This window comes from Anomaloglossus baeobatrachus, chromosome 1 (assembly GCF_048569485.1).
Source record: "Anomaloglossus baeobatrachus isolate aAnoBae1 chromosome 1, aAnoBae1.hap1, whole genome shotgun sequence".
In the NCBI taxonomy this organism is placed as follows: domain Eukaryota; kingdom Metazoa; phylum Chordata; class Amphibia; order Anura; family Aromobatidae; genus Anomaloglossus; species Anomaloglossus baeobatrachus.
In genome coordinates, this window is record NC_134353.1 from 174,965,270 (window position 1) to 174,980,506 (window position 15,237).

The 15,237-nt window shown below is 43.9% G+C and overlaps 1 protein-coding gene and 2 long non-coding RNA genes across 3 annotated transcripts in view; 1 reads left to right on the forward strand and 2 right to left on the reverse strand.

Annotated features, from left to right (window-relative positions):
• Positions 1 to 15,237, reverse strand: part of GALNTL6 (polypeptide N-acetylgalactosaminyltransferase like 6) — a 2,628,190-nt gene that overhangs the window by 1,951,893 nt on the left and 661,060 nt on the right. The gene's annotated exons all lie outside the window — the stretch shown is intronic.
• LOC142290897 (uncharacterized) lies at positions 8,134 to 8,937 on the reverse strand. The gene is made up of 2 exons (XR_012750397.1): positions 8,836 to 8,937; positions 8,134 to 8,752 (listed from the first exon to the last, which is right to left on the reverse strand). It is a non-coding gene; the product is annotated as an uncharacterized LOC142290897 (long non-coding RNA).
• On the forward strand, positions 8,944 to 9,326 carry LOC142290901 (uncharacterized). Its single transcript, XR_012750398.1, has 2 exons — positions 8,944 to 8,996; positions 9,225 to 9,326. It is a non-coding gene; the product is annotated as an uncharacterized LOC142290901 (long non-coding RNA).

The following is a 15,237-nucleotide window of genomic DNA, read 5'->3' on the forward strand; positions in this document are numbered from 1 at the left end:
CTGACTAACTGAGCTCCTCTTAGCATATCAGCCCCTACTGACTGAGCCCCTATGGCGTTGTATCACACCTGAATGACTGAGCCCTCTCCCCTTGTAACACCACTAATTGACAGACCCCCCCATCATTTTAACACCACTGACTGACTGACTCTCCTCCCCTTTAAATACCTCTGGCCAACTAAGCCCCTTCATTAAACCATTTTTGATAAATGTTCACCAATCTGTTTGTATGTTATATCATGATATTAGTACATTTTACCACACAATTGATAGTCTTGAATTTTTTCTATGGGCCTCAGGAATAATTTTCTCAGGTGGGCCCAAGGTGCTCCAGTCCATTGCTATCAGGTAAATATACACCTAGAAAGCAAAATGGTGCAGTATTGATGTGATGTCTATGATTTTCTAACTGGATGTTTAAAGCAGGTATTTACAAAGTTAAATGTGCATTTTTTTTCTGCTTTTTTACCCACTACTCTACCCTTTGACAAAAATGCTGTAACAAAAGCATCTGTAGCTAGGCACAACAGCCTACAGTGTTGGTGTGGCAAAAACAGGTTGGTAAATTGGCCCAGTATAACATGTATACCAAAAGATATATAATTTGTGTCCCCTCTGTGAAAGAGAAGTTGAATTTTATTCAACAAATTAACAAGAAAAAAAAACAAAAAACATATATATATATATATATATATATATATATATATTGATGTATTTTTTTTACATCAATATATATGTATAAAGCTGATATATTATATCAATATAATATATAAAGCTGAGTGTATGTGTGTATGTATGTCTGTGTGTGTGTGTGTGTGTGTGTGTGTATGTATGTGTTTATGTATGTATCTCCGCTAAAGGAATCCGCACCGTCACATTTACAATCACGAAATTTTGCACTGACACTCCATGTGACTTAGGGAACGTCATAGACTATGTTTGGATGGGAAAATTTAACTCCGCGCTTTACAGTCACTCTCCAAAAATCCAGCCTCCATTAAAGTCAATGGAGCTGCGAGCTATTAGGTTATTAATATGAGCTGGTTGCTATAGTAACAAAATGAATTGTTAGTATAAAAAGCTTATGTGTGAGGTAATTAGATGTCGGTGGGGATATGGATTGCGAGAGACAGAAAGAGACAGAGAGAGAGACAGACAGTCAAAGAAACATACAGAGGCAGACAGACACAGGGAAAGACACACGCAGACAGGGAAAGAGACAGACAGACACAGACAGTGAAAGAGACAGCCAGACAGGGAAAGAGACAAACAGAGAGACAGACTCAGACAGACATGGAAAGAGACAGTCAGACAGGGAAAAAGACAGGGAAAAAGACACAGACAAGAAAAGAGACAAGGAAAGAGACAGAGAAAGAGAAATACTGGGAAAGAGACAGACAGGAAAGAGACTAAGACAAGGAAAGAGACAAGGAGAGAGACAGAGACAAGTAACTAGACAGGGAAAGAAACAGACACAAGTAAAGAGACGGACAATTAAAGAGACAGGGAAAGACACAGAGACAAGGAAAGAGACAGGGAAAGAGACAGAGACAGATGGGGAAAGAGACAGACGGGGAAAGAGACAGACGGGGAAAGAGACAGACGGGGAAAGAGACAGAATTGGAAAAAGACAGACCTGGAAAGAGATAGACCTGGAAAGAGAAAGACCTGGAAAGAGACAGACGGGGAAAGAGACAGACGGGGAAACAGACAGACGGGGAACGAGACAGCTGTCGAAAGAGAGAGACGGGAAACGAGACAGATGGGGAAAGAGACAGACCTGGAACAAGACAAACAGGTAAAGAGACTGACAGACAGATAGAGAGACAGACAGACAGACACAGACAGACACAGAGAAAGAGAGAGACACAGAGATAGAGAGACACAGAGATAGAGAGAGACAGACAGAGAGACTGATACAGAGACAGACAGAGAAAATGATACAGACAGACAGAGACAGACACACAGAGACAGACAGACAGAGACAGACAGAAACTCAAAGAGAGATAGAGAGAAAGTTACTATCCTGGGCGGCACCTGGGTACTACAGCTAGTGCATATATACAGGGTTTTTTTTAATTTGTTGAATATAATTCAACTTCTCTTTCCCAAAAAGGATGAAACTTAAAATTCCATGAACAGTAGGTAAACATCCCATTAGCCAGTACCATAAACAAGGCAAAGTATCGGTAAAACAATTGTGCAGTGAAAATTGTTTTTGACACATGCAGTTCTGTTTGCCATATCCAACAAAAACAGTTTTATTGCAAAACAGTTTTAATAAAAAAGACTTGGTTCAGTAGCAATATACTTTACGACCATTGCACAAATGTCATTTTATTGATAAATTTGGAATAAAATCCTACATAAATCAAACTTGGCAAAAAGTGATATTTTTAATGTTTGGATACTGCTTCTTTTCTTTTTTGATACAACCTACTTAAAATCTTTTGCTTTACAGTGAAAACATCCACTGAATCCAATGGATCATCATCAAACACTATTTTCCAGTGCTTCATAATCTTAGAACAGTTTCCATATTCTCACTATATCATTCTGTGTTTTTGGTTTGCGGGCAAACAATATAATTGTGCGTATTGTTTGAGTGAAATGCAAATCGCCCAGAACAAAGCTCTCTCTTTGGCTTGAAATATTATCTGCAGACCCTGAGACGGCACGCATAGATCTTTCTCCCTTGATTTCAAAAGAAAAGAAAAATGTTCTTTTTTTCTATTTCCAAGTGATAAAGATATTACAGCTGAAAGAGATAGGGCAAGTCCTTAAGCTCAACAGATGGTGGCGTACAAAATGACTGTCACACAAAGAAAAATAATATCAGCTGTTTGCAGTTGATGCGACACATGTAGAGAAAACCTGGCAAGAAATTTTCTGTCCCAGGCACTCCTGCCAGGTGCTTTGACTAAAAACCATAAAAACAATCAATGTCTCAACTGTAGAAGAAAGGAATATTAGCAGAATTATCTTGCAGCTGGATAAAAACAAAATCTCAATAAAGCTTTTGTGGCTGTTATTTTCTAATGAAAATCAATTCTGTTGTATTAAATGAATTATTTGGATTGAATGACAATAGAAATAATCAAAAATCATGTTTAGTAAGCAGAGGTTGAGCCAGATCAGAGGCTGAAAAAACACATGTAGATTTGGCTAGCATTCAGTTAAATCTACCAGCGTGTTATACCAGACATGAGGCTGAATTGAAGTTGATGAGCCTTGCTGTCAAGTGCAAATGTACATCTGTTTCCTTGTCATATGTTTAGTTTTCTTCCAGTAAATTTCATTTAAAGCGAATTTACTAGTTACTCTTCCAAAGCTTCTTGCAGAGATGTGCATCCTAAGGTACTATTAAAATTTGTGCGTGTTGTTTTTATTGCTGTCTCCTGCCACACTAGACCTCCCATTAAAATTAATGGGCAACCTGAGAAAGGGCAACTTTTAGGGCCTATGCTAAATTTTCTAATACAAACATACATGTAAATATATATATAGTGAGCGTTTGCCTTCTCACGTGATAAGGGTCACTCACTTTGCTGTGATTCAGAGATAGCATAAAAGAACACACGGTTCATTAAAAAGTCCAGCACAACACAACATGAGCCATGCTTCAGCTTTACAGGTAGATTATTATTATTATTATTATTATTATATTATTATTTATTTATAGAGCACCATTAATTCCATGGTGCTGTACATGAGAAGGGGTTACATACAGAATACATATAGAAGTTACAGTAGACAGACTAGTACAGAGAGAAGAGGGCCCTGCTCTTGTGGGCTTACATTCTATAGGATTTTGTGGAGGAGACAGTAGGTGGGGTGTAGGTCAGGCGGCAGCTCCGCACGGTGGTCAGGCGGCAGCTCCGTACGGGGGTCAGGCGGCAGCTCCCCACAGTGGTGAAGTAAGGAGGTCATTGTAGATTATAGGCATTTCTCAACAGATGAGTTTTCAGGTTCCGTTTGAAACTTGCAAGGGAAGCAGATAGTTTGACGTGTTGAGGCAGTGAGTTCCAGAAGACTGGGGAAGCTCGGGAGAAGTCTTCGAGTCGGTTACATGAGGAGTGAATGAGAGAGGAGGAGAGAAAGAGATCTTGGGAGAACCGGAGGTGACTTGTTGAAGTGTAGTGGGAGATTAGTTCAGAGATATAAGGAGGAGACAGATTATGGACAGCTTTATAAGTCAGTGTTAGTTTGAATTGGATACGGTGGAAGATTGGGAGACAGTGGAGGGACTTGCAGAGAAGAGAAGCGAGGTGGTATTGAGGAGAAAGGTGGATCAGTCGGGCAGCAGAATTAAGGATGGACTAGAGAGGGGAAGTGTGTTAGCAGGGAGGCCACAGAGGAGGATGTTACAGTAATCGAGGCGGGAGATTATGAGGGCATCCACTAGCATTTTTGTAGATTGTGAATTGAGGAAGGGATGGATTCTGGAAATATTTTTGAGTTGAAGACGGCAGTAGGTGATGAGAGATTGGCTGTGTGGTATGAAGGACAAGGCAGAGCCAAAGGTCACTCCGAGGCAGCGAACTTTGGGTACTGGCGAGAGCATGGTGTTATTTATTGTAATAGATTGATCAGGTGTAGAGTTTAGGTGAGATGGAGGAAAGATGATTAGTTCAGTTTTGGCCACATTGAGCTTTAGGAAGCGAGAGGAGAAAAAAGAGGATGTAGCAAAAAGACACTCCGGGATTCTGGACAGGAGAGATGTGACATCTGGGCTAGAGAGGTAGATCTGAGTGTCATCTGCATATAGGTGGTACTGGAAGCCATGGGACTTTATGAGTTGTCCCAGGCCAAATGTATAGATAGTAAGTAAGTAAGTAAGGGTCCCAGGACAGAGCCTTGAGGGATGACAACAGAGAGAGGCTGGGAGGAAGAGGTTGTGTGGGAGTGGGAGACACTAAAAGTGTGTTTGGAAAGGTATGAAGAGGTCCAAGAGAGGGCAAGATCTCTGACACCAAGCGAAGAGAGGATCTGTAATAGGACGGAGTGGTCGACAGTATCAAAGGCGGAAGACAGGTCTAGTAGTAGGAGTATGGAGAAGTGCTTGTTAGCTTTGCCAGTAAGTCATTTGTGATTTTAGTCAGGGCAGTTTTGGTAGAATGATGTGGACGGAAGCCGGACTGTAGGTTGTCAAAGAGAGAGTAAAGCCTGCTTTACACATTGCAATTTCGCACACGATATCGTATGCGATTTGCAACGCCCCATCGTATGTGCAGCACGTTAAATTTGTTGAACGTGCCGCACAAACGATTAACCCCCGTCACACATACTTACCTTCCATACGACCACGATGTGGGCGGCGAACGTCCACTTCCTGGAGTGGGAGGGACGTTTGGCGTCACATCGACGTCACGCGGCAGCCGGCCAATAGAAGCGGAGAGGCGGAGCTGAGCGGGACATAAACATCCCGCCCACCTCCTTCATTCCGCATTGTGGGCCGGGAGCCGCAGGAGGCAGGTGAGATCTGTTCATCGTTCCCGGGGTGTCACATACTGCAATGTGCGCTACCCCGGGTACGATGAACAATCTGACGTTCAATTCGTCAGGAATGAACGACGTGCATGCGATGAATGGTTTTTCGTTCAATCGCAATTGTACGTCGCTGTCACACGCTACAACATACCTTACGATGCCGGATGTGCGTCACTTACGACGTGACCCCGCCGACACATCGTAAGATATCTTGTAGCATGTAAAGCAGGCTTTAGATGAGAGGTGGGAGGAAAGTTCAGCATTGACATGCTGTTCCAGGAGTTTTGAGGTGAATGGGAGTAGTGATATGGGGGGGTAGCTGAAAGTAGAGGTTAGGTCGAGGGAAGGTTTCTTTAGGATAGGTGTGACTATTGCATGTTTAAAGGCAGAGGGGAAGGTACCATTCATTAAAGATAGGTTGAAAAGATGGTTTAAGGCTGGAATAAGGATAGTGGTGATGATTGGGAGGAGGTGGGATGGGATGGGGTCAAGTGAGTAGGTAGTGAGGTGCGCTTTTGAGAGAAGATGTGCAAGCTCTCCTTTGGTGATGGTAAGGAGGAAGTTTATGGAGAACGGGCAGTGGTCAGTTATATGAAGGGGTTGTGGTGACAGAGCAGAGAAGACTTGCCTTCTTTGGTCGATTTTTTTTTGCAATAAGTGGCAAAGTCTTCTGCAAAAATGAGGGAAGTTCGAGGGGGCAGTGGTGGGCGAAAGAGGGAGTTGAAAGTATTAAATAACTGTTTGAGGTTGTGTGTTAAAGAGGATATGAGGTTTCTGAGGTATTCCTGTTTAGCGGAGGTGAGGGTGGTACGAAATGTGTGAATTGTATTTTTGAATGTGATGAATAGAGATGAGCGGTGTTCGAAGCGAACCGTTCGCCAATTTCAAATTCGAGTTGCTTTGGGCGGTGTTCAAGTCGTTCGACGAACTCGAACGATTTGCTTCATGTTCGACCGTTCGAGTTACCATTCGATAACGGTTCGATCACCAAAAGTGTAGCTAGTTATTAGTTGGCTTTTCACTATAATACTTTCAGTCACTGTTACTAATGATATTATCAAAATTCAGCATATAGTGTGCGGGGGGGACGGGGTTTAGATCAGTGGTGCTGAGTGCTGAAAGAATGGCCTTTTTGTTTTTCCTAACCGCACGTACAGTGGGGCGGGCAAGGCTGTCAGCCAATTACAGACACACACACAGCAAAGTGGATTTTTGCCAGACAAGCAAGGGCATGTTTCATTGGCTGTGCATGTCACATGTCCTTGCCCTATAAAACCAGGCCATTTTCCCCATCGCCGCCATTATCTCACTTCTCCAGGTGTGTGACAGTCACCGCTCCTGCTGCTGCTGCTCCTGTGGGCGCTATAAAGTGCAATCGAGACATCGGTTTAGGGAGTAGGAACTAGTTTTAATTTCAGCCCTTTTCAAGGCTAGATTAGAGCAGTTCATAGCCATTTTTGCTAGGCAGGTCTGTGCCAGTGCTGTGCAAGAGTTTTTAACAGCGTCTGTCTAAATCAACTCAGGCAATTCCTTGGGGCATAGTATCATTGTCTGGGATAGTCAGTGACGTTCTTCTGCTGACAAGATAGCTACTCCACCTCTGCATTCTACACCACCTCTAAATTTCTGCTACTCAATTTTAGCTGCAACAAACAGTGTCCAATTTGATCACAAACAAAATGAGTGGCAAAAGGCCAGATGCTGGTGGAAAGGGTAACAGGCGTGTTGGAAAGGGAAAAAAGTTTGTGTCAATGGGGTAAGTGGTAAGGCAACAGTAGCATCTGCTGAAGAAAGACCATCTTCCAGCCAAAGTAAGATGTCTACTACTTTCCGTGGACAATCTGATAGGATTCCTTTGTTACGGAAACAAGCATTGCTACCAAAGGTAGATGAGACATAAAAACAGCAGATGCTTGAATGGATCTCAAGTGCTCCATCAAGTGCCCTCTCCTCCACCTAAACTTCAACATCCTAAAGACTCCAGTCCTCTGAGTTGTCGCCCCAATCGGACTTGCTTTCTACCAGCTCTCAAGTCTCCACCCGCCCTGCATAGTATGGGGTAACAAAGATGGCTGAGTCTGCAGAGCTCTTCAGTCACACTATAGCCTGGGAATCAGAGGTGTGCTCCAAAGCTGCAGTGAGTCCAGACAAGGAAATGATCTGCACTGATACCCAGAAGCTTTGTGAGTCGGATCCAGGTCCAGATGAAGAAGGTTCTGAGCATAATGTAGACCCTCATTCTCAAACTGTAACTCCTCTTGGTGGAGACAATGAGGAACATGCTGATGATGATGAGACTCAGATACCTCATTGGAATCATAACTTAAGTATTCGGTCAGGGCAGGAAGAGGTTGGCTCTGAGGACGAGAGGAGTCTTTAGAGGTTGGCTCTGAGGACACAGGGTGACGATGAGGTTGTAGATCCCACTTACTGTCAACCCACAGTCAGGCAGTCGATGAGGTCAGCAGAGGAGGTGGAGGAGAATGCAACTGACGACGAGGTTAGGTTGCGTCTTCCTGGACGGAGTACTGGAAGCATGTCAACAACTGCATCCTCAGTCACAACTCTGCCTCTGGAATGTAAATTCAAAACACTGCACTCTCTTCAGCATGAGGTAATAGTAAAAGAAAGTCAACAGATTCGTTTTTATCGTGCAAACCAAGTGTCTTTATTTATGAACAAAGTTAGTGGGAGGGACTAAGGGACGTTTCGGCCCAAGCTGGGCCTTCTTCATACCAAGTCACACTGGGGAAGGGTAAAGAAAAAGAAATAACTATTTACATATATCACAAGAATATCAACAGATCATATACATATATACATAATTACATGGAAAATCATGTCCTAGTTGGTGTAAAAGGCACAGTAATAGCATATCAGCAGTTGAAGTAACTCTCCAGTCGTCACAGCCAATATGTGCAATGACAATAAGATGAAAGGCAAGATTTGACAATACATGAAAAATTTGCATACCTCCAATCATAGATGAACTAATATCACAGAGGGAATTTTTTTCTCTCTCCTTTTTAGGGGGTTTTTTGGTATAGAAATGGTGAGGCACTCCACCCAGGATAGAAGGATTGTGGTAGTAGCAAAACGCAAGCCCTGCAGATAAAGGCATGATTATGAAAGGGTAGTATTTCTATAAGGGGAGTAGCACTATGGGGGAGGGGGGATAACTGATTACCTTGCTCGTGCTAGCAAATGAATAACTATTGGAATTTGTCCTTTTAAGTTGGGAGAGTTCAATAACTCGTGGTCCCTGAAGGATGAGAACGTATGTGGTCAGCAGGTAACACATGATATATAGCACCCCCATGTAGTGGATCCCCTGTATACCATTACCTTAGGTTTACAGTAAGTGGATAAGGTCACGTATAATGCACTTTTGTCTAGAAGCATAGGGGGCTTACTTGCATCTGTAATCACGAGGGATAAGTCTTAGTAACAACAAAAGGAGAGAGAAAAAAATTCCCTCTGTGATATTAGTTCATCTATGATTGGAGGTATGCAAATTTTTCATGTATTGTCAAATCTTGCCTTTCATCTTATTGTCATTGCACATATTGGCTGTGACGACTGGAGAGTTACTTCAACTGCTGATATGCTATTACTGTGCCTTTTACACCAACTAGGACATGATTTTCCATGTAATTATGTATATATGTATATGATCTGTTGATATTCTTGTGATATATGTAAATAGTTATTTCTTTTTCTTTACCCTTCCCCAGTGTGACTTGGTATGAAGAAGGCCCAGCTTGGGCCGAAACGTCCCTTAGTCCCTCCCACTAACTTTGTTCATAAATAAAGACACTTGGTTTGCACGATAAAAACGAATCTGTTGACTTTCTTTTACTATTACCTCATGCTGAAGAGAGTGCAGTGTTTTGAATTTACATTCTATAGTCCGGACCTTGGTCCTCTCACTAGCACCTCTATACCACCCTTAATAGAGCAGTGTTCACACCATATATACCTTTACAACTCTGCCTCTGAGCAGAAGTCGTGATGGCCCTGCAGGTCGAATGGGCTGTAAGCCTTGCCTAGCCTGGGCATTTTTTGACATTGCAAAGGATCACCCAACTCATGTCATCTGTAAGATTTGTCACGAATCTGTAAGTAGAGGCCAAAAAATCACTAGTTTGAGTACTTCGTCCATGAACCGTCACATGGATATGAAGTGACAGGGTGAGGGTGCATTGATGACCTTTTTCCACTGTAAATGCAAGATGCTTATTTGCCATTCATTGCATGCATTGTTGCTGACCACCCACAAGGGGCCGCTGATTTGCATCTGATTTTGACTGCTTGGTCACTAGAGCAACAGCAAAATGGTCTTCAGCTGTGGACTTGTAGACCAGAGGAGGTGCAGTATGTGAGCTGAAGTAAAAGCAAAAAATGTGTGTAACAGAAAGGAGCCGCCGCGGAAACACTTAGGAGGATTGTGAGGAGACTCTTGTTGTAGTTTGTTGAGGAGGACCGTAATGTGTGTGAGCAGCATCCTGTGCTGGAGACCACCATTCTTCAGTTGCTGGCTATACTGATTACCGTGAGAGGATCGTCAAGTCTGTATTTATGGCAGCTGTAGAGGCCAAAAACTCAGTAGTTTGAGTAATTCGTCCATGAACCGTCACATGGATATGAAGCATAAGTCGCAGTGGAAACTCACTGTGCTACAATGCGGCCTAGAGGAGTAGGCCAACCACGTCTGCCCCTTCAAGTGCATCCGTGTGCTCTTCATCCTCTGTGATTGTGGGGACAGCAGTCACACATGATTTTGGACGCAGACATTCCGCCTCTTATCCCGCAACAGGCAGTGTGATTGTCAGGTCATCAGTTGTTTTTGAAGTGAAAACAGCTGCCGGTGTTGAGCTCTCTCAGACATCGAGAGCACCACCTTTGGATGAAGGCAACATTATGTCTCCGCCTGCACTTTCCTCACAGACCAGCACTTTTCCAGGGACACCCTACTCAACGCCGTCTCAGCACAGCAGCCATCCCTCGGTCCCTCAGATGTGGACAAGTAAAAGACCATTTCCTCCGACCCATGACAAAGCTAAGAGGTTGACTTTCACCATCTGCAAGCTGTTGGCTACAGAAATTCTGCCTTTCCGCCTGGTGGACACAAAAGATGTTCGAGACCTTATGTCCGTCGCAGTGCCCCAGTACTAGATGCCCAGTTGCCACTACTTCTCCAAGAAAGGTGTGCCTGCGCTGCACCAGCATGTCGCACACAACATCACCGCTTCCTTGAGAAACTCTGTGTGTGACAGGGTGCATTTAACCACAGATACTTGGACCAGTAAGCATGGACATGGTCGTTACATGTCGCTGACTGGGCACTGGGTAACTATGGTGAGAGATGGAGAAGGGTCTGCTGTACAAGTCTTGCTGTCCCCATGAGTTGTGCGTCAATCCTCTGTATGTAGACGTTCCTCAACTGATCTGCCACTTCCACATCATCTGGGTCCTCCACCTCCGCCCAAAGCCTGTCTGATCAGGCCACCCACATTGTAAATGCGCACAAGGTATCCCGCACACTTCCTTACTATGCTGGCTGCAGAGCTCAACGGCATCAGGCGGTCTTTAAGTTTAAATGTCTGGGAAATGTGAGTCACACAGCTGACCAGTTGTGGTCAGCTCTGGAGACCGAGTTTCGTCAATGCTTGTCTACACTCAACCTGCAGCCAGGGAAGGCCGTGTACAACAATGCTGCAAACCTGGGTGCGGCCCTTCGCCTGGGCAATGTGACACACTTGCCTTGTATGGCTCACGTGTTGAACCTTGTTGTCCAGCAATTTTTAACCCACTATCCCGGCCTAGATGGGTTTCTGCACAGGGCACAGTCACGATTTGCTCACATCCGCCGTTCACACACCGCAGCTCAACGACTTGCATTGCTCCAGAAGTCTTTCGGCCTGCCGGTTAACCGCCTGAAATGTGACGTGTCGACATGCTGGAATTCGACTCTCCACATGTTGCAGCGACTGTGGCAGCACCGTCGAGCCCTGGTGCAATACGTTATGACATATAGCCTGGCCAACAAGATCCAGAGGTGGGGCAGATCACGCTGCTGGAGTGGCATCAGATAGAGGACCTATGCACCCTTCTGCACAGTTTCGATATGGCAACGAAGATGTTTACCGCTGACAATGCAATTATCAGCATGACAATTCCAGTCAATTACATGCTGGAGCACACTCTAAACAGTATTCGGAGTCAGGTGGTGGGACAAGAGGAATGGGAGGAAGTACAGGAGGATTCATATGCAGAAGGGATACCAACATCTACAAGGTCCAGACGGTCAACAGCACCAAGGCGGCAGGCATGGGACGGTGAGGGATAGGGATTAACAAGGTTGCATGTTAGCAGCCAAACTGTTGAAGAAGGTGCAGGAGCCCAGGAAGAAATGGAGGACGAACTGGCGATGGACTTGGAAAACTCAGCAGATAAGGGAGACCTTGAACACATTTCTGTTGTGTGAGGTTGGGGGGAGAGGGCAAGGGAAAGAAACATGATTCTCACCTCGCCGCCACCAACACAGCAAGGACTTGGTCCTCCTGGATGCGCAAGACACATGAACGCCTTCTTGCGGCACTACCTACAACATGACCCTCGGATTTTCAGAATTAGAAGTAATGCTGACTACTGGGTTGCCTCACTCTTAGATCACCGATACAAGTCAAAATTTGGCAAAATAATTCCTGCCTTAGAAAGGGATGCACGGATGCAGAAGTATCAGCAGAAGCTGGTACACAATCTTAGCTCGGCTTTTCCACTAAACACCAGTGGTGCACAGAGTGAAGCTCACAGTTCTAACTTGACAACTATGGGACTGTCGAGTCATCATCACTCAAACCATATCAGCAACACCGTATCTGGTGGTAACAGCAATTTTATGGAATCGTTTCATTAATTTTTTAGACCATCCTTTGCAAGGCCACAAGACACAAGAAGTCTGACACATAGTCAACGCCTAGAGGGGATGATACAGGAGTATCTCCAAGTGAATATCGATGCCATGACTGCAACTTGAGCCTTGCTCATTTTGGGCTTCCAATCTGGAAAAATGGCCTGAGCTCCCCACTTACGCCTTAGAGATCTTGTCGTGTCCCACAGCCAGCGTTCTCTCGGAACATGTCTTCAGTGCTGCTGGATGTGTGCTGACAGATAAGTGCATGCATCTGTCCAGTGACAATGTGGACAGACTAACATTCATCAAGATGAACAAGTCAGGGATCTGCATGGACTTTTCTACCCCTGTGTCATCCTGGAGAGAGTAAAGGCTTGTGGATTTTTGAATGTGCTTCATGCAAATCAACATGTTAAGTTTGCAACTGTGGGACAATTGATGCCACTTAAGTGCATTTGGATTCTACCCCCAATAGGTACCATTGACAGTCAAAGTAAAGACTAATGACAATGAATAACTTATTCAACCTCTCTAATAACCTCCCTAATGTGAGGATCAAGGCATTAGGCATCAAGGATTTTCCAATATTTATGTAAGATCTTAGAGGCACCATCTGATTGTTCACACTACACACTAAAGGATGCTTTACATGCTGCAACATCGCTAGCAATTGCTTATGTGTGTCTATGTGTTTCTCATGCCGATATGTCTGTTTTCTCTCCGGCATCACGGGTGTCACACGGAAAGCAAACATGTCACATGTAACTCACACAGATCATATGGATGTGTTCCGTGTGACACGCAGCGGAGAGAAGACATGTGTCTGTGAGAGAAAAAAACAAAACTTTACTCACCTTCTCCTGCCCTCCTGTCTCTGCCACCGCTGTCACTTGCTGCCAACTGCCGCTCATTATGCTTATTGAATATTCACTTCACTGCGGCTGGAAGCAGCAGCAGCAGCGGGGAGTTGATAGGGCTGGAGACCGAAGATCAGCACCATGGACAGCGAAGCCAGGGACAGGTCAGTAGAAAGTTCCCGTAGCCCATAAACACAGGTCACGGAGGGCAAAACGCACCTCTGACACGTCCGTGAAAAACATGCATGGTTTTTCACGGACGTGTGAAGGGGGCCTTACTGTGTATTTGTATTCAGCCTCTGTAATCTGGAACTCTGTAGGACAACCTTTTTTTTGCATTTACTGCAGCAACATCATTTGAAGTGTTTATCTACCAGTTTTGCACATCTAGAGGTGGAATTTTTTGTTTATTTTTCTTTGCAAAATAGCTCTTGCTCAATGTCTGTGTATAGCATTTTTCAAGTCTTGCTACATATTTTCAATCAGATTTAGTCTGGACTGTTCCTGGACCATTCAAACACATAAATATGTTCTAATCTAAACCATTCCATTGTAACTCTGGCAGTTTGTTTATGGTCATTGTCCTCCTGGAAGGTGAACCTATGCCCCAGACTCAAATCTTCTGTAGTCACTAACAGTTTCATCTTTTGGATGGAACTGCATTCAGCTCCATCCATCTTCCCATGATCTCTGCTTAAGAAAGGCATCCATAAACAGGATGAGGATGCTATCACCTTGTTTAAAGGAAGAGATGATGTTTTCTTCCACATATATTTCACATTTAGCCAACAACATTTTACTTTGGTCTTGTGTGACTAGACCACTTTCTTCAACATGCTTGTTGTGTACCCTACATGCCATGTGGAAGAAGGTGCTAAACTTTATGGTAATCAACAAAATGTAAACATCTACTTATGTACTTATAAAACAAGATATTTCGTACAAGAATCACATTTATTCTCATGATGCTCATTGCACATATTTTTTGTCCAGTTCTTACCTTTGGTCTGGGTTTTTCAGTTACTAGATCTCATACACAAATTAATTTTCGACCTATGAAAGGACTTCAGCTAGTTCCAGAACCAGAAGGCTCTGTGTCATTGAGTTGTGTTGCTTTGCTGCAGCAGGGATATGTTAACTAGTCAGAGTTGATGGGAAGATGAATGGAGCAAAATGCAGGGCAATCCTGAAGAAAAATATGTTAGAGGCTGCAAAACAATTTAAATTGAGGTATAGCTTCAATTTTAAGCAGGACAATGACCCAAAACATACTGTGGCAAGACTTGAAATTTGCTGTTCATAAACTCTCCATTCAATGTCACTGATCTACAGCCATTTTGCAATGAAGAATGGACAAAAATGTCAGCTTCTATCAGGGCCGGACTGGGACTAAAATTCAGCCCTGGCATTTGGGGGTACACAGGCCCACTTTTCGCATGGTGAATGTGTAGTACCTTTGCGCACTTGTGGATTGTGTAACACGACCATATAACATGTAGTCACGGCTGCATCCAGTATTACAGCTCAGGCCTATTTATTGCTCTTAGTAGCAGGACCTGGTAAAGCTGCTATTTTCCCTACAGAGCTGGGTCTCGCAGACAATGAAGAGGATGCTGCTCTCCACATAATGCTGCGGTCACATAGCTGATGAGAAGGGATACAAAATCAGATCCCCATGAACTAATACTGATGACCTATTCTACAGATGGGTGATCAGGGAAGCTGTTGTTGTCACTGGTGATAATTTTGGACACATACCATTTAGGGAATGTGCAATGACCTTTTTTGGGGGCAGAACCCACCATGGAAACCACTATGAAAAATCCTCAAATGACCATATGCATCTACTCGCTGTGCACAGGTTCAGGATTTTGAGTATCTTTTACCCACTTCAAGCTTCTAAAACCACCAAGTAATTAAAAGAAGTGACCGCTCCATTCTTCTGGTGTTTTCCACTCGGAACACGCTCTGTAT